The sequence below is a fragment of the Cervus canadensis genome, chromosome 8 (genome assembly GCF_019320065.1).
Source record: "Cervus canadensis isolate Bull #8, Minnesota chromosome 8, ASM1932006v1, whole genome shotgun sequence".
Classification (NCBI taxonomy): Eukaryota; Metazoa; Chordata; class Mammalia; order Artiodactyla; family Cervidae; genus Cervus; species Cervus canadensis.
In genome coordinates, this window is record NC_057393.1 from 51,806,523 (window position 1) to 51,831,804 (window position 25,282).

Below are 25,282 nucleotides of genomic sequence, written 5' to 3' on the forward strand. Positions count from 1 at the left end.
AGATGGCCACCATGACTGTGACCGTCTGACATGAAACCCTGAATAACCACCCCCCCACCCCATTCTTGAGTCTGGGTAGAACCTGTTACTGATTCCAACCAATAGGGTATTGTGTGGGTAATAAGATTCCACCACCTTGCCTAGGTTACATTATGTAGCATTTGTGAGAGGATGTCACATATATGATTGTATATACTATAGTATATATTCTGTATATATTATACAGAGTCTTGTATAACTGGATCAAGAGACTTTTCTTCTTGCCTTGAAGAATCCATCTGCTGGGCTCTAAACTGCCTGTGGAGAGGACCATCAGACAGGGAAATGCAGGTAGCTTCTAACATCTGAGGACTTAGTGCTATGTCCTCAGACTTAAGAAATCAATTCTGCCTACAACCTGTATGAGCTTGGGAGCAAGTATTTTGTCCAGTCAAGCTTCCAGGTGAGATTATAACCCAGTTTACAGTTTGATGGCAACCTTGTAAAATCTTGAGCAGACCATCTAGCTCCTTCATGCTCAAACTTCAGACTAACAAAAACCGTGAGCCAGTAAATGTGAACTGATTGAATCTAAGCTTGTGGTATCTTGTTACCTGACAATAGAGATCTGATACAACTAGTGAAGTAGTTAGTATAAAGGAAACTCAGTTCCAAGATAGCATGACAGGAAGATGGTGTTGGATGGAATTTCTTTCCTAAAAAGACAGGAGTGCTAGAAGGTATAAAAAGAAATGACCCAAGAAAAATGTAGGGTTTGAGTTTTCTGCACAAGAGCACAATATGAGTATGGACTGAGAGTAAAGCAGTTCTCAAAATGAGCCAAACCTTTGTTCACTTAGAAATATTTACTTGGAGAAGGAAACGGCAACCCACTCCAGTATTCTTGCCTGGGAAAGCCAATGGACAGAGGATCCTAGCAGGTCATGGTCCATGGGATCACAAAGAGTTGGACGCAACTTCGCGACTCAACAGCAACAACAATGTCAATTCTAGCCAACATGTGAGAACAAAAAGTTGTAAGGAACTGGGGTTTGGGGCTGAAGCAAAAATCCTGTTGTTGGCAGATGTGATTGTCTATTTAGAGAAAACAAAATAGACTGCAAGTAATTTTTTTAATGTATTGATGATATAGCTAAGTATAAATGAATTAAATATGAAGAAATTACCTAGAATGAGACAAAGAAAGAAGATGGAAAATGTAGAAAGATGAAAATAAACTTCTTACTCCAGATCTATGATTGAGAAACTCTGGGGAAGGAGTATAGCTATGTGTATTTTCATAAACCCTACAAAGAATTCTTATGTACTCTAGTGTTTGTGAATCACCAATAAAGACTAAAAGAGGTAAAAGATGACATTTGACTTTAAAAAGCAATAGACTATTTAAAAAGTCTTAATTTTATTATTCTCACAATAATATGAAAAGAAAATAATATATTCTCATTAAATATAACATTGAAACTATAAGCACACCTAAAACTTTATGTTAGGAGTTGTCATGGACTAAATGTTTGTGTCCCCAAAAATGTATGTGGTGAAGACTTAATGTGATGGTATTGGGAGATTGGCCTTTAGAAGGTAATTAGATTATGAGAGTTGGGGCCCCAAGACACTGTTCATACCTTTATAAGACATGGAAGAGAGCTCTTCCTCCAACTTGTAAGGATAAAACAAAAAGATAGCCATCTTTAAACCAGAAAGAGGGCCTTCACCAATAACCTGACCTTGCTTCACTTTGATCTTGGATTTCCAGCCTCTAGAACTATGAGTTTTACATGTTTGTTGCTTAAGTCACCCAGTCCATGGTATTCTATTGTTGTAGTCCAGATTCCCTAGAATTAAAGATAATTATAGAAGAGGATTAAAAAAGGGGCCTATGAAGAAATATTTTCTCTTTGTTTTATTGGCCAGAAGTAAATTAGTCACAAAATGGTCACAAAATAATTAGATAATATATAAAAAAATCATTTTTTTATCTGCATAGAGTAAGGGGCATTTCACTTTATAATAAATCTTTCTGTTTTAAAATATCACTGTTCTCTTGGGACCTGAAATTTTTCTTCTGCAGATTTTTGACATTGTAGTTAAAAATGTATATATTCTTTGACATGTGCCAGAATAACAGTGGATTGGAAACTTCCCAAACTGCAGGCATAATTAATGAATCCAGCTGATACAATATGTAAAGTCAAAAGAGTAGATACTACTTAATACATGCCTGTCCAACAAAATGTCAGATTCACTTTGTTTCAGTGCTTGCTTAATATCAAAGATTACAAGCGCATGACCTCTCAAGTAACTTTTAAGTGCTTAGTTTTTACTTTTTCATATGTTGAATACTTTTTAGATTTTAAAGACAGATATTTTGAAAATACATTTAAAATCTTGAAATCAAGAGGCAAATGCAGCAATGAAATTATGTTAGAAGGCAAAAACTTGCATCATTAAGTTCATAAAGCTACTTTTATAGAGTTTATGTAAATTAATTTTAATGTTAAAAATTAGAAGACCTGCATTTGGAATTCTTTTTGTAGCAGTGGTATTTAAAATGTTAGAAACCGTGCTTTTCTGAAATATTACTTTATTCTGGAAAGCAAACATTTTACAATTTCCTTAGTTGTAGACACCTTTTGAGAAAATAAACCTCTGATAATTTTGCTTGTGTGGTGTTATGGACTGAATTATACTCCTCCCCCAAATTCATATGTTGAAGACTTAATCCCCATTGTGACTGTATTTAGGGATAGGGCCGTTAGGGAGGTAATACAAGTTCAGCGAGGTCATAAGGGTGAGGCCCTCATCCTATGGGTCTGCTGCCCTTGTAAGAAGAGGAAGAAACACCAGAGTTTACTCTTTTTGTAAACACAGAGTAAAGGCCATGAAAGAACATGGCACATAGTTGCTATCGACAAGTCCAAAAGAAAGGTCTTATGAGAAACAAACCCTTCTGGAACCTTTCTCTTGGACTTACAGCCCCCAGAACTCTGAGGAAAGAAATTTCTGTCATTTAAGCCAGCTGGTCTGTGGTATTTTGTTATTGTAGCTGAGGCCAACTAATACACGTGATAGCACATTAATATCTCTAACAATGTCTGGTACAACAAGGGGGTTAAAAAGATATTTGTCAAGTAAAGGAATAATTGTAGAGTTTTCACTACTCATCTTAACTTCACATCTCAAGGACTTATTTATTATCCATAGAAACTAGTCCAATAGCATCAGATGAATGCAATTTTATGCTCTCTTATAAGCTGGGCACATTTGGCTTTCATACATGTGTAACTATGCATATGTAGCAATGAAGAACAATTCCTTATAGTATGAAATGCATTTATCTTGCCTTCAAAGTATAAGTAAAATAAAAAGGGTAAAAGAATCACCCTTCATGTGCATTGGGCTCTAACTTCAGAGTCTCAGTGCAGCATTGTTCAAAGTACTGAAGTAGGTAAATAAGTGATCCCTGAGGACAAAACCCTGCTTTGCCCATAGATATATAGGAACTGGACAACACGATGATTTAATAGCTATTTAATCCTTGGGTTTTATGCCAGAAGCTCAGTTGTCAGTAACTTCCTCTCAAGAGCCCATTAGGACAGATTAGACCTCAGGCTCCACTTAATTGTAAGGAAGATAGAAAGCATGTAGGAGCACTTGGATAGTAGTTGAACATTAAATATATCTGCCATATAATCAATCTGAGGTTCCGAGTTTTTAGTGACTATTTATTGAATCTTTCATAGCCCCACCTGTTTCATCAATCAAGGTTTGCTCCTGAAAATATTTCAGGGATTTGATACAATAAATTAGGTACTCACAAAATATTTCTAAGGGATGGTATTGTGAAAATTAGAAATAAAGAAAAAAAAAATGCAGTGAACTCAGGGAAGCAAGCAGTTGTATGAATGTGCAAGGATACCACCAGATCCTATAGTCCTAAAGCAGGTATTGTCTGGGAGGTTTGGGGGAGCTGCTGCAACCATCCGGTATGTGGACTGCCCAAACCCAGTGTTCCAGGGGTACCAAGGATTCTACCACTCTCCCTGCTTCTAAAACTTGTGGCATTAAAGCTCTCACTGATGAAATGTAAACTAGAATCTCCTGGGAATAAATTTTGGGAAATGTGTTTTTCAGACTTTCATACCAATCTCAGAAACACACACACACAAGAGGATAGAAGCAAGTAGAGCACATTCCTGGTTGTTAAATAGAAAATACATTTGTGCATATGTGCAAGCATGTGTGACTGACTCTATTACTGCTTGTGTTTCCATTTTGGCTTTAGCTTCCAGGAAATTCAGAAATTTCCCTCCTTTGTTTCTTAATCTTGTTTCTTATATTCTATGAATATTAATAAAACCTACTGTGGTTTGAAGAGTAGACACATTTGTAGTATTCAATTTCTTTTATATCTAAAATGCTACGACTATAATATTTTATCCTTGCCTTTGTCAATATTTAAAATTCTCATCTGTGAAATGCAAAGGTTCAATTTTTATTACAGTTTCATGATTAATCTGCACTTAGGTGCAAAAGAAAAGTATTCCCATTTGAAGGCAAGTCCTTGATGCCCATATCCCTGAAGTAAATGTTATAAAAACATAAATGGGAAATTAAATGCCCAATAAAATATTTATGACATTTGAATCCAGTTTATATTACCCTTATTCTGAAGTTGCATTTGATTTTGGCTGATAATTATAGTATTTTATGAGCAAGCAGTAAAAGAAAGTAAAAATAGTAATCTTCCTCTTGTGAAATGTTACCCTTTTATATTTGGATTTTTCTTGAACAATTAATGTACAGTATGATATTTATGAGAAATGCCCCAGATATATTTAATACAAAGTATGCTGAGTTATTTAAATATGAATTTTCACTGCAGTATTATTTACAGTAACAAAAATCTGAATGAAACCTAATTTTTTAATCAACAGGAAATTGTTTAAATGTATTACAGTTCATTCTTATAATGGTATACCATGCATGAATACACAGAATCAGAAAGATAGGTTTGTATGTGCTCACTCAGGAATATGTCTTTCTGGGCCTTATATTCAGTCCTTTCTCCAAGGAATCCATGTTCTTTTAGAGGAACATATTGGGTTGGCTGAAAAGATCTATAAGATGTTATGGAAAAACCTGAACGGCATTTTTGGTCAATCCACTATTTGGAAACCAAGACCTGAGCAGTATGTTTGCTCATAGATACTGGAGCATGTCTAGTCCCAGGCCCTCTCAATGGGGAGAGCTGGGGAAGTAATGTATACACACACACACACACCTCAATTTATTTCTATTTCTATTTAGGTTGAAAACTGTGAGTTCACAGAAATATTTCAGTTTCCAGTGCAACCCAATAGAATCCATTCTTGTTTTCTCTTTTCTTAATTGTACCTCCCGTCACAAAAAGCAAGATAGCTGGCTCCTATATTCTAAAATACTTGTTTAATCACTCCCCTTGTATATAATGAGTCTCCGTTTAGAAACTCCCTGTCTTCTCTCAGGTGTCCCTTTATCTCCCTTCTGCTCTGACTTTCTGTCTGGGTTACTCCCACCACTGCCCCACTTAAGAGTTGTCCTTCTTCCCCTCTGAGGTTCCAACCTCCAGCTCTGAGCTGCCTCTTTGATTGTCCCAAGGAGGGCTCTCCTCACCTCACTCAGGATCTGTCATCCCTCCTCTGAGGGCCAAGTCTGGGGTTTGGCCAGAAGAAGTGGACAGGATTCCTTTAAAAAACCCTTTGCACATAATTAGTTCTCCATTCTTCCCCCAGCCTTTCCTCTTGGTTCCCATAAGGACCTTTTCTATCAGTAAATTCTCCTCGTACTATCATCGGATTCTCCCATGCCTGAAATCCCCTCCAAGGGAATATTTTCAAGACAGAAAGTCAAACCTTTATTTGTAGCTTTTTCCTGTTTTGCCCTGTCATTCTTCTCTGATTTGTTAGCAGTGGAACATCCTAGTTGTCCACAGTAGACAGACAATGGATAAAATAAAATTCTAGGGGCAGGGAGAAAGAAGACTGTTGTTAATATTTAAAGATCTAATTTTCCAAACACTTTTAAGATTATTCCTCTTTAAACCAATAATGTATATGGTATAGGAATTATGATAATTTTATACACGGGGAAACTGACGGCGCTTCCTCACAGTGTATATACTTTAGAGCTTTGATTGACAGTCTGGACCACCTGATAACACAGGCCTGGCTCCTTGCTATACACAATGCTTCCAGCTCTGGGTCTCCTCAGACTGCATATTACAGGTTCCAAATTCGTTCCTCAGAGTCCACTTCTTAAAAGAACTCAATGCCAATGAGTTCTCTATCTACATAAAGCAGCTGGAGTAATATATAATGTGTTCTTATAACATTCTTGTGGAAGGAGTTTTACAAAAGAGATTGTTATATAAATACTCACTGAGACTACTAGTGTCCAGAACTGAGACATTTTGAAGTGTGGCTTTATTCATGGAGATGAGTTGTTATCAACCCACAAGAAATCAGATTTCAGAAGCATTTCAGACATGCTTGATTTTCCTGGGACATATCTGTCAGATTGGATATTTGAATAATGGCAATTAATGACAACTCACACTATTTATGGATGAAGATATGAAACAATGTTTACTTTTTAATCCTATAACATGAGTTTAGGAACCCTATTAGGCCTCAGGAGTGCTAGTTTTAGAGCTAGCTATTTAGATCTCTTTATATATATATATATATATATATTTCTCAAGCAATGCACCATCTAATTCTCTGTTCATGTGTCAGTGGAAAAAATATGTTTTAAGTGTGGTCTCAGTAAGTACATTAGATATTTTATCTACCTCACCTCCTAGAGTTCATGCTTAGTGCTGAGTTGTGGCCAACTAAACTCAGATGTAAAGTCAGAACTTCTGCATTCCTTGTCTACCTCCATGGTTAGACCTCACATGGTTAGGCTCTCTCTACAGTCCTCCTATGGCACTTAAAATGCTGTCTTTCACTAGATGATGGTAGAATTTATTTTTTATCTTGTTTTTTCACTTTTTACTCTTTATTTTTATCTTTGTAATAACTATCAATTTTTATTGAAGTATATAGTTGATTTACAATGTGTTCATTTCTGCTGAAGAGTGAAGTAATTCAGTTATACACACACACACATATATACACACACACATATACACACATATGTATGTATTTCTAATATTCTTTTCCATTGTGGTTTATCATAGGATATTGAAAGAAGTTCTCTGTGCTGCACAGTAGGACCTTGTTTTTTATCCATTCTGTATGTAAAAGCTTACATCTGCTAATCTCAATCTCCCACTCCATTTCTCTCCCAACCTCCTCCCCTTTGGCAACTACCAGTCTGTTCTCCATGTCTGTGAGTCTATTTCTGTTTCACAGATAGGTTAATTTGTGTCATATTTTAGATCCTATATTTAAGTGATAGCATTCGGTATTTGTCTTTTTCTTTCTGACTTCCTTCACTTGGTATAGTCTCTAGTTGCATCCATGTTGCTGCAAATGGCATTATTAATTTTTTATGGCTGAGTAATATTCCACTGTATGTATGTACCACATCTTCTTTTATCCATTTGTCTGTTTACAGACGTTTAGGTTGCTTCCATGCCTTTGCTGTAGTAGGTAGTGCTGCTATGAACATAGGGGTACATCTATCTTTTCAAATTATAGTTTTGTCTTGATACATGCCCAGGAATGGGATCTAGATCATATGGTAATTCTGTTTTTACTTTTCTGAGGACTCTCCATATTGTTTTTCATGGTGGCTGTACCAACTTACATTCTCATCAACAATATTAAGGGTTCTGTTTTCTCCACACCTTCTCCAGCATTTTTATTTGTAGACCTTTTAATGATGGCCATTATGACCACTGTGAAGGTGGTACCACATTGTAGCTTTGATTTGCATTTGTCTAATAATTAGCAATGTTGAGTATATGTTCATGTGCTTATTGGCCATCTGTATTCCTTCTTTGGCTAAATGTCTATTTAGGTCTTCTGCCATTTTTCAATTGGGTTGTTAATTTTTTTGTCGTTATGGTTATGAGCTGTTTGCATACTTTGGAAATTAAGCCCTTGCAGTTGCATCATTTGCACATGATTTTCTCCCACTCGATAGATTGTCTTTTCATTTTGTTTATGGTTTCCTTTGCTGTACAGAACTTGTAAGTTTGATTAGGTCCCATTTGTTTATTTTTGTTTTTATTTCTATTGCCGTGAAAGACAAGACATATCCCTGTCAGGTCATAGATCTATGTCCTCTTCACTTACTTTCTCTGAATGTTAACATGTTCCATTTTAACATCTTGTACATTTATCAAAACAAAGAAATTAACATGCGCGTGATACTATTAAATTACACAGTTTATTCAGGTTTCTCCTTTTTTTTCACTAGTGTGTTTTTAGTTCCAAAATCCAATCCAGGACACCTGGTGTATTAATTTTCTATGACTATCATAACCAAGTATTGTAAACTGAGTGGTGTGAACAGCAGAAATTTGCTTCCTCAGAGTTCTGGAGGCCAGAAGTCCAAGATGGAGGTGTCAACAGCTGATCGCTCCTGAGGCTTCTCTTCTTGACTTGTGGACGGCCATCTTCTCCCTCTGCCACCACATGATCTTTCCTCTCTGTGTGTCTGTGTCATAACCTCTTCTCCAAAGGATTCCAATTTTATTGGACTTGGGCTCACCTCAATGACCCCATTTAATCTTAATTTAGACATTAAAGATTCTACCACAAAAACCAGTCACATTCTGAGGGTTAGGACATCAACATATGAATTTTGTGGGGACACAATTAAACCTCAAATGCTATGTTTTATTTCATTATTTTATCTCCTTAATCTCATCTAATATGCAACAGTTTCTTAATATTTTTTCCTTGAAATTTTTGAAGGGCATTGGCCAAAGTATATACAATATACAAACTATCTCTAAATTTATGTCTTTGATATTTTCCCATAATCAGACTGGGACCAGTTGTCTCTGGAAAGAATACTACAAAGGTAACCAATTTGCCTGAGACAGAGTGATTTCTTGGGATGTTGGGTTTTGTTTCTGAAACTGGGATTGTCGTGGGCAGACTTACAGTTTGAGGGCTGCAGTGAGCTGTTACAACATAGAGTAGGATGCAAGTTTGCATTTAATCTCAGATATCCTGATTCTAAAAATGTAGTAGCCATTTGTGACATAAGCATGTTCTCGAGTGACTAAGACTGTTCTTAGAGTCTCATTCCCTTCACACAGAGTCACCTTCCTGTTGCCCCACTCTCTCTGTCTCTCTCTTAATTCTTATATTTTCTTCCCCTCCTTACAAAACTGTTCTCCTTCATCCCAAGATATCCTTTCAAAACTAAAAATTTGGTTTATTATTCAGAAAAATCTATCCCTCCCCTGAAACTTGACTTGTTACATTCAAAGAGAATATGTGGGCAGATAAGGATGACTGAGTAATTTCAGTTGCATCTGAATAGAGGGATATAAACAAAGGAAGATAGAAAGATAGAAAGCAAAGGAAGGAAGCATAGAAAGATAGAAAGCAAAGAAGAGAATTACAGGGAGAGAAAGAAAGGCTCATACATGTAAAGGCTACGGATATTTGTATATATTTATATTCAATATGTGTTTATAAATATCTCTGTATGTGTATGTCAATATATTTAGAAGGCAAGGGAGAAGTAGAGAGAATGGTTAGTTTCAGTCCTCACTTTGACGCTTACATAGTCTGGCAAGTCATGAACTATTTTTTTTTTTAAATGAACTATTTTTGAAACTTGCTTTCTTTATCTGTATAGTGGGTATAATAATATCTTCTTTAAAGGATTATAGCAAATATTTAATATTGATATATATTAGCTATTAATTATATAATACATAAAGTATGACATTTTTATAATATACATTTTAATTTTTAAAATCTTTGTTAAGAAACTATAACCAAAACCATCCCATATCATCACTCCCCAGAGTTAAGGAGAAGTTCATGCACAGTAATTCTTCAGTGCTTTCCTTCCCTGGTTTGAATTATACATGAAATAATGGTGTGGGTCAGATATATGAAAGCATGAGAAAGGCCCAGGCTTTGGTCCTCTGAAATTCCCATTCCTTCTTATTACTTGATTTCATGTAGAATGTTACATTGGATCTGGGAGTTTGCATAGCACCGACTGTCACAAAGGTGCTCTCTGTTGACCTCAGATGATGTACTGGACACCCAGGCTAAGAGCTGAACATCCATAGACATCCAGCAACTTTGATTTGACTAATCCTGACTCCTGCGGGGTACTCTGCTACCTCCATGCACCCACAAAATCCTGCCTGCCTTCTAATTTGAGAACATTTTCTCAGATTGCATCCTCTCCCTCCACCATCAAAGCTTTCAACATCGCCCATCATCCCCTGGAAAGTCATCCCATTCCCTTCAGAGGACAGGATTCTGAAAATTCTGCTCAAGGGAAAAAGGAAGTCTGGATCTCAAAAACACAATGCCTGTTGGTCTCTTTCACTTTCACAGGTGACTTTCACTTGTTATAAACACATATTTTGCTGATGAGTTTATAACAGCTCCTCCCAAGGTGACACAAATTAATTAACCTATGAATAATTTGCCCCCTTCTTTTAGTACTGTTATAAAGTAGGTATTTAATAAAATATTGGTAGCTGTTTCTTCCCAACTTTTGTTTACAAAGAATATCTGGAACCATTTCTGCTTCCTCTGAAAACTGACTAATGAGCAGATATGCAGGAAAGAAAAAAATGCTCCCTGTACATTCATTTGTATAAACAAGTTTTTAGTTACCTTAATGGTTCTGATGGCAGTAATTAATGCAGTCACTTAAAGTGATCCTTTATTTAAAAGGCTTATCATTTCCATTCAAATTTACCACCATTCTAACACAGAGTTGAAACAATTTTCCTGTTTTGGAACCCATCTTAGTGTAAATACTCAAAGGAGATTATCGACTTCTTAACACACTGTTAATTCCCAGGTAGTTGAGATGCTGAGTTGGGAACTATGAAAGGAATAGTAGGGACTAGCACAGGATTTAGAAAGTTTCAATACCAATCCCATCTCTACTCTGATCTAACCCCTGACTTCTCTCCAAAGGTTCACTTACCTATTCGGCTGTAGCTTCCTTGGCCTTCTTTCTCTTCTGTGAACTGCTAAAGCCTTTTGCTAGCTAAGTAATTTTGTAGACATAATTCCTCCATGCCTGGAATGTTGCACCCACTCTATCTCACATGGCTAAAGCATGTGTGGACTTACATATGTCCTCCTGAGAGAGGACTTTCATAACCATCTTCTAAGTGGGTGTCAAATCACCCCTGCTCTGTGCCATCATGGTCCATTCATATCCTTCATGACAGTTGTCAACACCCACACACATTTACATACATATTTGTTTATTGTTATTTTTTTGTCTCAGAAAATTACTATAAGCAGTGAAGATTCGGGATGATTTCTATTTTATTAACCAATGTTACCAAATTGTTGAAGGAATAAATGTTGGTCACAATTTAAAAGATCATCATACAATTTTGCAAAGCATCAGTTGTTTAGAACAATAAGGAAGGAATCTGAAATTTTGCTCCTCAATATTTATTACCCATATCACAACAGTCAGCTCTCTTGCACAGATTATCATCACTTCAGACTTATCCTGGCTCAGAAGACAGCCATGCATTCTAGCTCCAGGGAGTATGGGATTGAAAGCACAATTTGAGTTATAAATTAAAACCAACTAATTCCAATCTAAAATTGATCTCTAGTATCTGAAACAGCAAAGATGCCTAATATTCACGGAGTAATTCTCTGAAATTAAAAATTTGAAAACATTTTAAAATGGATATATTCTAAGATAGATATACAGAGTACAGTTCCACTATCAAATATAATAAGGATTTTAGAGAATGAAAAGTTATTGTTGAATTCTCCTAAGATCATAAATCATTAACCTTTAGATTTTTAGAGTTGGAAAGGACTTTAAAGATGATTAGAGATAAAGCATGAGAAATCTCACTATAAATGTAAAATACTAAACCAATCATTTTTTCCCAATCTTTGTCTAATTGTTATCACACACCCCAATCCAGCCAATTGTTGTCTCTCACCAGTGTTATTTCCTATTGTCCTTTCATCATGAACTCTATTCTTACCACCTTGAAACAGTTTTCTACCCCAGAGCCCAAGTCATCTTTTTAAAGAAAATCTGAACAGACTCCCCCTCTTCATGACTCTCTTAAGTGCATCATTGCACTTAAGTTAAAATCAAAACTCCATACCCCGTCTTAGACCCAATATGACCTGGCTTAGGCAGCCTGTCCTCTGTGATCATTGCCTTGCGCTCATCCTGCCTAACTGTTGCAGACACTCTGACCTCTCTGCTCCTGCTCCAACATGCTAACCTGTCTCCCACCTCGGAGCCTCACAATTGCGGTTTCTTCTACTTGCATCATCCTTGTCCAGGTCTTTGGGTGACTCCTTTTCAGTACTCAGTTCTATTTGGATACATGCAGAATCGTCTCAAAGGTGTTTTTCCAGTTACCCAATCTAAAATATCTCCCTCCCCTCCTTTCCCACTCATCCACTCCTTAGTCCCTTAGGTTTTTAAACCACAAGCTGAGTTTAGATTATTTAATTCCTTATTTGTTGTCTGTCTTCACAGAACTCTAGCTCAAGAAATGTAAGAACCTTGTCTGGTTTGCCGCTGTGTGTCCTGCTTTAGAACTCTTTCACACAGAGTCAGCATTTGGGCATGCCGAGTCGCTTCAGTCGTGTCTGACTCTTTGTGACCCTATGGGCTGTAGCCCGCCAGGCTCCTCTATCCATGGGGATTCTCCAGGCAAGAATACTGAAGCAGGTTGCCATGCCCGCCTCCAGAGGATCTTCTAACCCAGAGATCAAACTCGCCTCTTTCCATCTCCTGCATTAGCAGGTGGTTTCTTTACCAGTAGAGCCACCTGGGAAGCCCAGTAAGCACTTAATAGATGTCTAAGAATGGAGAGCTGGAAAGGAGGTTGAAAACACATGAATGTGTGTACATGTGGGGGACGTCTGTGTGGAGAATTATCTCACCTGCTCCGTCCACCCAGTCTCTATGAAGGAAAGACTCGGTCACCACTGTTTTCAAGGGGAAAGTGAGTGGACTCACAGGATGAGGCAGTGTTCTTCCTCACCACGGAGAAAACACCGTAGTTGGCAGGACAGGTTTTCTCTCTCATGTTACATGGGCTCTGTTGCTTAATGATTGACTCCCTCTTTGCTTTCTCTGTAATCAGACATCATGTTATCAAAGGACATAAATACACATTTTACCTTTGCTCTGAGGAACAGTAATTATTAATGTCATTTTATTAATGACAAATAAAATTCTGCAAACCAGCTCAGTATTACCTATGATTTTAAAGAAATCTTTGAACCAACCTAAATCCATTCTGAGCAACTGTTACAGAATATTGAAAGCTTACACTGCTCTTTCTCTGCCAGAGTCCAACAGTTTTCATGGATGATTTGATGCTGGGAGCTATCTGTCAAGTTTTAAATAACGGAAAAATATGCATCTGCTTCCTGAGATGGAAAGTGAGAGACAAGGAAGTTGCCATTTGCCCCCAGGTTTAAGGGAAATGAGAGAGAAATTGTTACAGTGACTTGGTGCTGTTGAGCAAATACGTCTAATCTCTGGAAAATAGGAAGCCTGGGGGGAGAATATAATAATATTGTCCTGCTTATTTTTGCCTCCTCCACAATAAACACTCAATTGTGATGCAGAGAAGCAGAACAGAAGCCCCAGTTAATCAAACCAAAGCGGCATGCCAAAAACTAAAAGGCAAATCCAGTCAAAGAAAACACCATAAAACAATGTACTAATTAGGACTGTAAGGATAGGAGGCAAAGTCGTTACTTTTTACAAAATACTAAATTGGGTTTCATAAATTAGACTGTTGAAAGCTTATTTTTAACATCTTCTGAATATAAAAGTAAAACATTATCCATTACAACAAAATAGACCATGTTGAAAATTATATAAAATTCTCAACATCTTATCACACAGATATAACCATTCTTAATATTTTAATATTTCCTTCCAATAACTTATATTGAGGACATTTTACAAAGCAATCAATATTCTCTGAAAGCACAGTATTTAACAATTCAATATTGTCCATTTACTATTATAATTAATTAAGCATTCTCCATAGCTGCATTTTGGACTATCTTTCAATTGCTTTTATTTTTGTTATAGTCATTATGTATGCATATATGTAGGAAAAATATAGGAAGAAACACTGGGTATATAAATTTATTATTTCTTATAAAATTATAATTCAGTTTCATCCAATAACCTAATTCACTGTAATACTGGGAAAAATATCTGAGAGTATGTCAACTTTATAGGATTTAATAGAATTTCATCATTATATATATCATGATTTGTTTGACCATTTGACTTAATTATTTCCTATTTTAAATAAAGGCTCTAGTAAACATTCTTATATATAAACCCTCAAATAATTATCTGTATATAATTTCTATTATGAAATATTTCAGCCATAAAGCTACCACATACACACTGCCATTCTTTCTGTCTGTGTGTGTGTGGGTGGGTGGACGGTTATGCAGATATTCATGTTCTGTCCATTAGCTCTTATTTCCATTTTATTTTGTCCTCATTGAAGGATCACATTTTGTCATTTTATTCACTGCTACCTTCTAGAACACTATCTAGTAAAAGGTAGACATGCAGTTAAGATTTGTTGAAATAATCAGTTAATATTTGGGTGTTTTCTTCTTTTAAGAGCTCTTTATTTAAACTTTCGTAACATATACCATAAGTACTATTCTAATTTCACCATATACTTTATATTTTTATAAATATCCGTTTAAAATTTTATTCTGTATATATAATCTGATTTGGGGTTTCCTCTTCGCTTTCATTCTGGAAAATTCTTGGCCAACTACATTTCTTGTAGGTCTTTCATGGTTTTATCTATTACATGTAACTCTTTATTTCATCAGTATTTTATTATAGTATGTTGTATGAGGTAAGAATCTATATTTCCCTTTTTTAAATTAGCCAATTTTCTAGCAACATTTCTTCAACAAAGTGAACTTATAATGTAAAATGTCCTTCATTTCTATTCACTTTTTTAAATTTATGAGTTTGTTTCTGAGCTGTTGATTATGTTTCTCTTCTCTCTATATCTGCATAAATACAATAGGTTTAATAATTATACCATTATAACATCTTTGCTTTTATAATAAACTGGCCCTATTCTTTCCATATAGTTTATTTTTCCAAACTGCTTTGGGCTATTGTCATTCTTGTATTCTTCAAAATATTCCTGCTATGTTTTTTATTCGATTGCATTATATTTATAAATGAAACTAGTTATTCTTGAGAAGTTTAAACAATGGAGTTTTTCCATGAAGAGAAAAATTATATTCCCATTTTATTTATATATTCATTAACACTATTTTATTTGGTAGTTCCCTTAGATTTATTTCAAGGTAATGTATATTTACATTAATATTGCACATTGGTCTTTAGCTTATTTTTCCTAGCCATATATTCTGTTTATAGGCTTGTAACTGAACTGGCTTATAGTATTATTCTGTTGATTCTTGAAATTTTTTCTGATTCTTGTGATGTTCCTTTGCCATATTTATATCTATTTTATTTTCTTATTGCTAGATAATGTTTATCTATGTCAGTTCAGTTAATAGTAATAATAGTGAAAGAGTGACCTTGTTTTTCAAGGAAGATGAATCTAATGTTTAATTGGTGTGTCTAATACTGACCATTGATTTTTCATTATTAAGGAAGTTCTTCCCCTTAATTAAAAAAATTTTTTTCAGGAATATAAACTGAGTCATATATGATTTCTTTTCTATGATTTTTTATCATGATTACTAAATATGATGATATTAAAATAAATTTAAATTGCTGAAATAAACCTTATGCCATTATGGTAATTTTTATTATATGAATATAATCCATTTGCAAGCATTTTATTTGGATTTTTTTTTGCATATGTATTTATAAGTGACATTGAAAACAGCAGTTTCCCAAAGACAGTTCTGCCAAACATTAATGAGAGGTTAAACGTACTTAGGGAGAGGAAAAGATTTTGTGATCCAAACATTTATGGAAAACTTTTTATTTTAAAATGTACATTTTTTGTTTTCTAATTTTCTCAGTTGAATTCTTAATTTAAAATACATCTTTCTTGTTTAATGTTGAACTCATCTAAGGTTCTGCAGATACCACTGAGTCCAGCTTTGGCTGGTTTTAAATACTTTTTATGTCTTTCTTTCTATATTCTAAATTTTCCTTCACTGAAACTTTTATTTCCTCTTTGGCGCTTCTTATTTAGAAGAGTAGAATTATTTTTGTTCACTTTTTGTTAACATTTAAAAGTGTTACTTTCCAACTGTTAATTTGTTCTAAAGCTTTAAAAAAAATTATCTTAGAAAGAGCAGGAAAGTGGCTTTTTGTGTTTTTTTTTATTCCAGTAGTGTTTTTACATTGATGTTTTCCTGTTTAATAATTCTTACATTTTTCAGTTCTGTACTATTTTTTTAAACAACTTTTTTTTCTTGACTTTCTTTATAATGTGTTTTCTCTTTTATTGACTCTCAGCCATTACCCTTAGTCTTTTATCTCATTTCTAACTGTAAATTTTCTTATCATTTGGATACTTTCTAGGTGTAACAGTAGACCAAATCTCATTTTGAAGACAGTCATGACCTCAGCCTATTAAAAGCTATATGTTTGGCTGTTGTTTTTCCCCACAAACTGCTTCACAATGCTCCTGTTGAGATATTTGTGATTTCTCTGCATTGGCCATATAGAGGTTCCTCTCAGGCGTATGTCTGCCCAATAATGGTTGGTGTGTGAGGGAGACTGAATGAATGCTTCTGTTTTTTCTGTTAACCACATATACTCTACCTTAAGCCCCTTGGCTTCAGCAGCCACTGGATCTGGATTTAGCAGAGGGAGACACCCAAATTGGGACTTCCCTTATCTTGGTGTCACATTGTATCCTGAATTGCATAAAGTGTCTGGTAGGCAAACATAAACACATTTATAATGATATTTCCATGATGTGGTGCCTTGAAGTGGATGGACAGGACAGTGCTGCCACACACTAACTCTTGCTTTGTTGAAGCAGATGACCTGAGAATCACCATTTTGTACACATTCTTCACTTGATGAATAGAGTGGGCATGGCCATGGCAAGGTGTATGGTCCTTCTGGCCTCTTTCCTGGCACTAACAGGAATATTTGGGATGAGATATACTTAGGATGAGAAATAGCAATTTTACTAAATATCTGATCACTGCACTTCATATATGAGAATTTCAAACAATGCACAAAATTGGGTGAAGCTTCCATTCATTAGTTCTAGGCTTTGTCCTCATTTCTAGCACTAGTTATAGTCCATCTGGGTTGGTCAATTAGAGTCAGGATCATCCTCATTTAGGTTTGGAGAGTCTACCCTATCTTGGACACTTGGATTATGATTATCAGAAACTCTTCAAGGAATATGATGATAGAGGTTTAGGAAATGAAAGGTAACTCTTTAAGAACCCTGGTTTGAAATCCAGCCCCATATAATTTGTTATCTGGGAACCCTTGGGTAAGTTTCTTAACATCTCTGTGCCTTTGTTTCCTCATCTTTAAAATGGGGGTCGTACTCATATCTACTTCACAGGGCTATTATGAAGACTAAATAAGTTAATATATGTAAGAAACCTAGTGCCAGGCATATTCTCAATTCTTTATAATGGTCTGCTTTTATTTTATGTCACTCTTCCCAGGTTGGCAGTTTTTAAATCATCTCCATTAACACTCACTTTTTTGAGTGTGGAGGATTGGGAGATATGAATATAGTCACCTATATAGAGTTTTCTCTAGGGCTTATGTCTTTTTATCCAGCTGTTTAATTAGCAAAATATTATGATTTTGATAGTTAAAATCCACCAAGGAGGCTGCTACAAAAAATAGAACTAATTCTGTGAGAGAACTCAGTATCTCTATCTATACATAGATATATGCTAATGCCAAAAAGTTGTTAATGCATATATGAGTATGTATAATATTGAAACACTGACACAAGTCAAAGGTAGCTAAACATTTGAAACTCAATTAAATAATATACACATGATAAATATTTTAAAATCTTTTTGAACATATGAACATGTTTCATCCATATAATGGCTTGTATAACCATTAAAAATGTCATGTGTAAAGAGACTTTATAAACTGAGGAAGTTATTAGAGACCATATGTGAAATCAATAAATCAGGACAAAATATTTTAAATATTAGATGCCTTCAACTTTTAAAATGACATATGGAATGTATATATTCAATTAAAAATACTGGAAGGAAATATAATCAAATATTAATAGTGGCTACCTCCTGTGGTATTTCTTTCTTCTTATCGATTTTATGTGTGAGCATGTAACAATTTTTCTAATAAAAAGTTAAACTTCATTAAAATGATTAATTTCTTATCAGATCTAAACCAATTACAATTATATTGATAGATCAAATAAGAAAATAAAAATTCAAGTGATGTTAAAACTGTATATATTGGGTTGGCCAAAAAGTTCATTGGGGTTTTCTGTTTGTTCCATCTTACATTTTCGCCAACCCAATAATAACCACTTCCAGGAATCAACTGAGTAACGTCTAAAATAAATTTGCAAAGTGGCCATACTAAAAGGTAGAACCATGGTGATAGTAAAAACATCAGTGGTTGCTTAGGAGTGGGAGAGGAGGGAGGAATGAATAGGTATAGAACAGGATTTTCAGTGAAATCTGTATAATAAATATGATGATAGTGAATGTGTGTGTTTGACTTTTTGCCATCCTTTGGACTGTAGCCTACCAGGCCCTTCAGTCCATGGATTTTTCAGGCAAGAATACTGGAGTAGGTTGTCATTTTCTTCTCTAGGTGATCTTCCTGACCCAGGGATCAAACCCTCATCTCCTGTGTCTCCTGCATTGCAGGCAGATTCTTTACCCACTGAACCAGATAGTGAATACATGTCATTATACATTTGTTGAAACCCATAGAATGTACAATACCAAGAGTGAACCATAATGTAAACTATGAAGACTGGGTGCCTGGGATGTGTGCATGTAGGTTCTCCTCTTGTAAGCAATGTACTGCTCTGGTGGGGGTGTTGATGAAGGGAAAAGCTATGAATTTGCGGGGGCAGGAGGTATATGGGAAATCTCTGTACCTTCATCTCAGTTTTGCTGTGAACCTAAAGCTGCTCTGAAAAAAAAAAGTAAAAAACAGCAAAAAAAAGTCATACTCATTGACCTAGCCATACAATTTCTTATAATGTGTAACCAAAAAAATTATTCTTAACCAGTCAAGTTCACAAATATCCTTACTAGTCTTACAAAGTTTTTAGTTATAGACCTTCTTCTCCTATGAAAAAATGCACATACTAACCTATGGACAAGCATTACTTACAATTTTGAGTATATACAGACCTATGGCACTTGTTATGGACCTACAGTTTACTTTCAAAAGGAAGGAAGTATAATATATATTTTAATATTAATGATAGAATTACTTATGATAGTGAATGAATGGAGCAATTTAAATATCATATAGTAACAGAATGTCTAAATAAGTCCTAATAGGACAAATTAGAATTCCTGTAGGCTTTAAATGTTTACAATGAATTACCATGGTTTAGTATGATATACTATTTTTAAGTTATAATAAATGATAGTAGGAAAATAAATCTGTGAAATATACATTTATATATAGAAAATGAGAAAAAAATATGTAAAGACACTACTAATTTTGGTCTTAGCATAGTTGAATCCATGCCATATTATTTCCTTATTTTTCACAAGTGCAATAACATTATTTTTAAAGTAAGATAGAAAAGCAAAGCAAAGATAAATTTATTAGTTAAATCTTTCTGTTGTATAAATGTTTGTGGTGTCATGTGCCTGGCTCTTCTTTTTCACTGGTGAAAAGACACCCAGTGATGCTTATTCAGTTTTTTTAGCTGGAAGGCATGGATACTGCAGGACAAATTACTTTTTTAAAAAATAGAAATAATTTGCCCTTTCTCACACTCTGTGCTATACAGTACTTTTCAGGTTTACTTGGATCCATGGAAGACCACAACTCTTTATATATGCATCAGACATTTTAATTTTCAAAATGTCTGCATCTGCCTCTGTATCTGATTCAGTAGCTTCCTCTATGTTTAGCTTAAAATGCAGGAGCATTCTGTGAAAGGTGTCAATGGGTATTCATGGAAAATAAGGAGAGGTTAATAGATAATAACTCCTTTTTATAATTCTGCCCATTTATTTTCCATCTGATTTGTGTGCAAATTTTCATAAGCTTTGTGTTAGAAGAAATAGCAAAGTGGACATATCAGTATATTTATATGTTCACTTTTAAATATATATGCAAACATTTAAATATGCTAAAAGTGAAACTGTTAGTCGCTCAGTTGTGTCCAACTCTTTGGGACCCCCATAGATTGTAGCTCCCCATTGACTGTAGCCCACCAGGCTCCTCTGTCCATGGGATTCTCCAGGCAAGAGTACTGGAGTGGGTTGCCGTTTCCTTCTCCAGGGGATTTTCCCAACCCAGGGATCGAACTCCAGTCTCCCACATTGCAGGCAGATTCTTTACCATCTGAGCTACAAGGGAATATACTAAATGGGTATAATTAATGCCCAAGAAAAGTTGTAAAACATTAAATGTTATTATGCAAAGAAGAGTCCATTTATGGAAGAATTATGAAAAAAACTTTTGAGGCAAACTATTTGACCAATATTTCTCTGCATTATTTTAACCTTAGATTTGATTTTCACTCAGTAGTTTATTTGAAACCTTTGCAAATATTGTTATTGGTTTCTATCTTGGTCAGTTGTTTAAAGCATGATTATTTTGTTTCACTTATTGTTCTGTTCTTTTATGGAATGGATGATTTTGTCTTTCTCCCTTAAAAAAATGGAAAATACTGTTGTAAAAAAACAAGTAGGTTGAAAATTTTGTTAACAATATTAGGAAAATTTAAGGGCCCTGGGTATGTGTTTATATGAAAAGATATTGGTTAAAGTCATGAACCTTATTATCACATTTGAAATGTTCCTAGTTTACTCCCCCTAATAACACAACACAAAAGAACAAAGCTGTATTTTTTCTACAAAATCACATCAGTCTCTCATTTTAGCTGAAAAATTCCGTTTAATAAAAGAAAAGTGAGATAAGAAGAACATGCAGTAAGAATCTAACCTAAGGGAATCTAAGTGTCCAGTGCCATCAAAGGCTATTGAAAAGGGACAACAGGGAAATGGTAGTCTTTCCTCCACAGATGAAAACTTACGTGAAGTCAAAGATTATTATTAAATTGACTATTAAATTCATGTCTTCATTTTTAATAAGCAGTATGATTTATCTCCCTGGAAACAAAGTGCAGGTAAAATGGAACTTTACTAGGATGTCAAGGGACATACAGCTCACATTATTTCCCATAGCCTTCATATCCCACACAGCGGTAGACATCATTCTGAAATGTTTTCTTGGAAAAAGTCAAAGGAGACGCATACATATGTGCTCCTTGAAACAAAATTATTATCACAGGCACAAAAAAAGATCAGTTTTGGTAAATTTGTTTTAAACAAGTAAAAAATATTCTGCTAAACATTTTGCATGTATTCTCTGTGTGACTTTCATTCTTTAAAATATGATTGGTCAAATATTAAGAAGAAGGGAATTCATTTTTTATTTAGATTTAATGTATACAATCATATCCTTGAAAAAGTAAGAAAGAGCCAAGTAATTTCCTTTTAATTACCTTTAAAATATAATACATTGGCTACTGGAAAATGTATAGTGATTATAAGGTAAGTTTTCCATGCTCTATTTCTTTCAACTTGAACAAATGTGTCTATTCTCTAGACTTTTATTGGTAAAGACAAAATTCAAAAGCAGGTTGTATAGAACAAACCTTAAAAGATAATCACTATTTTCTTGCTGTAAGCATTTCCTTGAAAAGACATCTGAGTTCAAGGTCTTCCCTGTCACGGGAGTTTGTAGTTTCACATACTTGGGTGACTTATGAAGGAAACAAATCTAAGGAAAAGGGGTATAAAACTGAGTTTTAACACACTATGTGTACTGTGCTGTGTATGTGTGATTATTTAAGCCCTTGCATTTATTTCAGAAAGAAAAGTGTCAATGTAAAACGTATCAAGGCTATGTGAGGGGTTTAAGAGATTACCTTTTAATACATTAAGAAACAAGTTACAAAATGGTGGACTTTCCCCCTTCTTCTTCAATTTTGTAGACAACTACATGGAATCTGTATAACTTTAAAAACCAACACAGTTTAAAAAGAGATTTTTTTTTTGTTTCAAGTTTTCAAAATTCTGTATTGTTTTATAAAATACTTAGGAATTCAGATGTTGAGATATCAATGAAAAGATACAATTATAGATGGAAAAATTGATGCTACTCAGGTTGCTGTTGGAAGAGGAAATAGAGACTGATTTGTCACAAACAGTGGCTACAACCAATATTATGTATGTAAACCTCTGCATTTTTATGTTCTATTGTGTCCCCCAAAGACAGGATTATTTCTAACTATAATGTGAACATAAACTCTCTGAAATTCTCCAGAGAATTTATTCACTATTAATTGGAGAGTTTATGTTAAGAAGTTTGAGATGCAAATAATTAAAAATATCAGCCAATACCTTGTGTATCCAAAGAGTGTGTGTCACAGCTTCTGTGAGAGGAGAACAGCTTCAAGGTCTCACGCCTTCTCGGTAGAACCCTTTGCTCTGGCTTCAATAAAGGTTCACAGTTACAGTTTCTTTAAAAAAAAAATCTGCAGCAAATTTGGACTTAAAAATCTGAGGCAAATTTTGATGTTCAGGCTTTGAAAGTCACGACTGAACAACTTTCACTTGGCCATCCCTTCTTCTTTATTACTTGGCTTATACAAATTTACTTTAAAAACAATCACAAGAGATTCTATTTCTCCATGGAAATTAAATGGAACATTATAAATGTCTTATTTACAAGTTGATATACAGATTCCAATAATTTTGGAGTCTCACTGCCATGATCTCTCCAAAGGGTGGTATTGTGAAAGTCGTTCAGTCGTGTCCACCTCCTTGTGACATTACGGACTGTACAGTCCACAGAATTCTCCAGGCCCGAATACTGGAGTGGGTTTTCTAGGGGATCTTCCCAATCTGGATAGCTCAAATGGTAACAGTTGTGTTACTAGATGACAAATAATGTAATGTCTGAGTTGGAATGACTGCATAACATTCCATCCAGTTGGAAATTAAAGATGAACTAGATCATCCTTCTCATTTGAAGATGGGATCATGGAGCTACCATTATGTATACATAAAGTAGAAGCTTTCACAATGTCATCTTCCAACATAAAGATTTTCTAATTCATTTTCAACGATAAGAATTATTTGCTATCACACCATTAATTCTTTCATAGGCAACAATACACATGCAGTCAATACAGGTTTTTATGACACAAAGTTATTAAAGTACTAGAAGCCAAGTATGTCTCGGTCTGGTCATCTCTACTAGTGTCTTCACTGGGTAATCAGCATTAACACGTAGCTTCCCCACCACCATTCTGCCCTCACCACAACTCTTCACTGGAGTACAGTTGGTACTAGATACCAAAGACGCCTGTTTAGGCACCTTTGAGAGAACTAAATAGTTAAAATTGTAAAAAATATATTTGAGCTTACACATTATAGGGAAAGCAATCATATATACCCATAGTTTATTCTTCATTTCTAAGAGATAATCTAGCAGACATTTTACTCCAGGGTCTTTTGAATTCTTTCCAACTCAAGGAAATTTCTGCTTTAAGAGGAAGAACCAGAAAATGCCTGTATTACCTAAACATTGCCAAGTTAGCTGATTTCCAAAGGTTTTTTATTTCATTGGCCTTCCATGAGGCAATCACTTTAATGTTTGTCAAAGGAAACAAAAATAAAGCTACCAAAATAACCAAACACCTAAATGTAATACATGTATATTTTATACATACATATATGCTTATATATGTATGTGTGTCACAGTAGGAAACATTATTATAAGAGAACAATGTTGATCTTAAGTAATGAATTTCTTCTTTTACCCTCACTATTTCTTTAAAAGGGAAAGAAAGAATAAAAGAGGAAGAGATAAAGCTTATTTAAAGGCCTCATTTCCCATGACATTGGGATGCATTTAAAATTGAGAACAGCTCAGAAACATTGTGCTGGTCTTTCTTGGATGAAGACTGAATTTGTGTAGACTAAAATACAAACATAGTAGAGACATGCCAGCATTTAATAACACTATACTGAATCTATACAATTGAATAATAATTTAAAAAGTATTTTTTATATATAAAATGTTTCCTGGATACCAAAAGCTCAAATAAAAACCCCACCCCTCCTGCTGTGTTCCTAGGTATACTATGTACTCAGTTGGGAAATGTTTCATAGCACTTGTCTAAGGGAAATATTTTCTGGTTTACAGGGTTGGAATTAGAGGAATCACCATTTCCCCCCGCCCTTACTCGGGGAGTCATGGTTTCCTGTAGCACCATACTGCAAGGTAAGTGTGAGTGACTGCTGCGTGCATCAAGCATATTCTGGTGGACAGCTGGTTACTGAAAGCCTCAGAAGCCCCACTCAAGTCGTACCTGTCAGTCAGTCCAGAAGCCAGCGGTCATTCTCTGGAAATCTGCCTGGCCCTTCTGTTTGGTAGGTCTGCTATGTTATGATCAAAACAAGTTCATTGTGGAGTCCTGAAAAACTGCACCATTTCTGCTCTAGAGGGCCTGGCTATTGCTACTTGGGGATAATGTAAATCATTGGGGATTTTATCAATCTACAAATATTTAGTCCTTCACCCATAGCAAGGTAGATATTGGACAAGAGTGTAAACCATAGAACACTTAATGTACACAAGAAAATCAGAGAAAATTTAGATGCCAATTCTCCAACATAATTTCCACTATTTCTCATTAGCATAAAATTGTTCATATATTTTAAACAACAGCATTCTATAGAAGTCACTGGCAAATCAGAATAACATACACTTTATATAAAATAAGATATTAGGAAATGATTCAGAGTGAAAAAGTAATGAGTGACAGTCATTCTCAACAAATAATGAATTGCAACTTACTTAATTACCAAATCTCCATATATCTACCCTCATAACAAATGCAGGGAAAATGAAG

General features: G+C 34.9%; 1 long non-coding RNA gene across 1 annotated transcript in view; it reads left to right on the forward strand.

The window, feature by feature from the left end:
* LOC122446444 overlaps positions 1–25,282 on the forward strand; it is a 266,873-nt gene that overhangs the window by 239,399 nt on the left and 2,192 nt on the right. Inside the window, exon 3 of the long non-coding RNA XR_006270873.1 lies at positions 24,574–24,651. This is a non-coding gene — a long non-coding RNA (uncharacterized LOC122446444). The remainder of the gene's footprint in view (positions 1–24,573; positions 24,652–25,282) is intronic.